Source organism: Oratosquilla oratoria, chromosome 11 (genome assembly GCF_046742065.1).
Source record: "Oratosquilla oratoria isolate Oo_2021 chromosome 11, ASM4674206v1, whole genome shotgun sequence".
Lineage (NCBI taxonomy): Eukaryota > Metazoa > Arthropoda > Malacostraca > Stomatopoda > Squillidae > Oratosquilla > Oratosquilla oratoria.
The window spans coordinates 33,491,426-33,493,925 of NC_134787.1; positions in this window are offsets into that span (position 1 = coordinate 33,491,426).

The window sequence follows — 2,500 nt, forward strand, 5'->3', positions numbered from 1 at the left end:
AGGAAGATCACTTATTACGGCGATCCGAATTCCTGTTTTACTCAAGGACCAGCCCACCAGTGGTATGGGGTAAGGACCGGGACGAACCCCTTTCACGCTCATCGCCATTGTAACTATGAGAGTAATACGCTAATGGCAGCGACATCAAACCGATAATTTTTATGACAGTTGCATGCAGGGTTCGAACCCGCTGTACTCGGATATTCGTAAATTACCTGTACGGTGCCCTAGACCACTACACCACAGAGGCTATAAAATCCTTGAAACCTGGAATCGAACTGAATCCCGAGGGAAGGAAGATCACTTATTACGGCGATCCGAATTCCTGTTTTACTCAAGGACCAGCCCACCAGTGGTATAGGGTAAGGACCGGGACGAACCCCTTTCACGCTTATCGCCATTGTAACTATGAGAGTAATACGCTAATGGCAGCGACATCAAACCGATAATTTTTTATCAATTTTATGATCAATACAGTTCATATATGGCGTTGACACATAAAGCGACACACGTATAAACACATAGGATCCGTAGCTTCAGCGGAGTTTCCGTGGGGTTTCTGAGGTTTTATACAACACTGTCTGCCGTCGGTACATGTCCTTCTAACAGGAAAAAAGTGTTTGGTCGTTTTTGATCGGAAGAGGAAAGGGAACCGTCAGGATTGCAACAACAACTACGGTGTTACATAGATCAATGTGCTGACGTGGGTTTCCTCCCATCTGCTCAAGTTCCAGACCTGAGCAGTCTGAGTTCCCACCCGGTAAGTCAACAAATGATCAGATCATATGGCTTCGTGTTCTTGCGGAGCGCCGTGTTGAGTTTCTGCAAGGGTTCTTTCCAGTTTGCATTGGTTCTCAAGGAGGTGTTTGACTTAGTGCATCTTGAGGTGCTCTGGGATCTTTTGCGGATCCGAGGGATTCCTGCGACGATTACTAACCTAATATCTGACTCGGGGAAAGAGAATGCTATAAGGTGTGGAGGAAACTTATTCGGCTTCTTTCCTGTTAACTCAGGAGTGAGGCAAGGATGCGTCCTCGCCCCGACATGGACTGCGTATTGGAGAATTGTCGATCAATGTCACTGCGGATGATGCTGTCCTTCTGGCAGACTCTTCGGAGGTCCTGCTTGCAGCTCTCGAGTCACTGTACAAGGAAAAGACACCGCGGGGACTCCAGGGATCCTGGAGCAAGACCAAAGTCCACGCATTTAGGGACTCTGGATCAGTTCAGTCTGTCCATGCATGTGGCGAGGACATTAAGGTCTTAAAAAATTCACACACGTTTGTCCTCTGTAAACCTTTGTAAACCCTATAGAGAGGAGACCAAGGGAACCAAGGCAACCAATCTTGCCAAGAGCTGTTTCGAACGAGAAGGGTGAGTGCATGGGAGCTTGCTCAGAGAAACCATTATGATTGACGATGGCGTGTGAGTGAAGCGAAGCGGCCCTCAGCATATGCTCCCCACCTGTGTTGGTGACTATCATTAATAAACAAAATAGAAGTTACGTTTGCAGGGTTTCGTCTCTGTGTTTCCACTGCTCAAACACAGCCTTCGATTCGTTTATGTTGTTTAAATGTAATATTTCTTCTTCCATGAGTTTCTATGAAGTAATGCATGTGTATGGAACACTGCATTTCTTAATATATTCTAAACACTGTGAGTGTGTATGTGTGTGTGTGTGTGTGTGTGTGTGTGTGTGTGTGTGTGTGTGTGTGTGTGTGTGTGTGTGTGTGTGTGCGTGCGTGCATGTGTGTGTATGTTAGTGTGTACGTGTGTGCGTGTGTGCTTGTGTGTGTGTATGTGTGTGTGTGTGTGTGTGTGTGTGTGTGTGTGTGTGTGTGTGTGTGTGTGTGTGTGTGTGTGTGTGTGTGCGTGCGTGCGTGCATGTGTGTGTATGTTAGTGTGTGCGTGTGTGCGTGCGTGTGTGTGTGTGTGTGTGTGTGTGTGTGTGTGTGTGTGTGTGTGTGTGTGTGTGTGTGTGTGTGTGTGTGTATGTGTGTGTTTCTGTCCATATACATGCATATACAAATACTTTCTTGAAAGACATCAACTGACAGCATATCTAGCAGAGAATAACTGAAATATCGCAAAAGAAAAAAAATACAAGAAAGAATTTTCTAAGAGAAAATGGAACGTCTTTGCTTGGCATCATAATAAAAAAAAAATATTTTTGGAACAGATGTTGTAAAGAGGGAGTTGAAAATGGCAACGCCATCGTTAGACGAAGAGAAAGGACGCCAGAAAGACAGACAAGTATTTCCAAGACTCGCAAAGAATGGCTACACAAAGTAGAAGACCATTTGGTTTTCTTTCTTTCCTTCTCCTTGTTTTTCAATTCTTTCTTTCTTTCTTTCTTCTTTTATTTTCTCTTCCTCGCTCCCTTCTTTTTCCTCTTCTTTCTTTCCTTCGCATTTTTTCTAATTTCTTTTGTTCACCTTCTTTCTTTTTCTTTCTCGCTTCATTCGTTCTTTTCGTTCTCTATTCTCTTTCTTTCACTATTT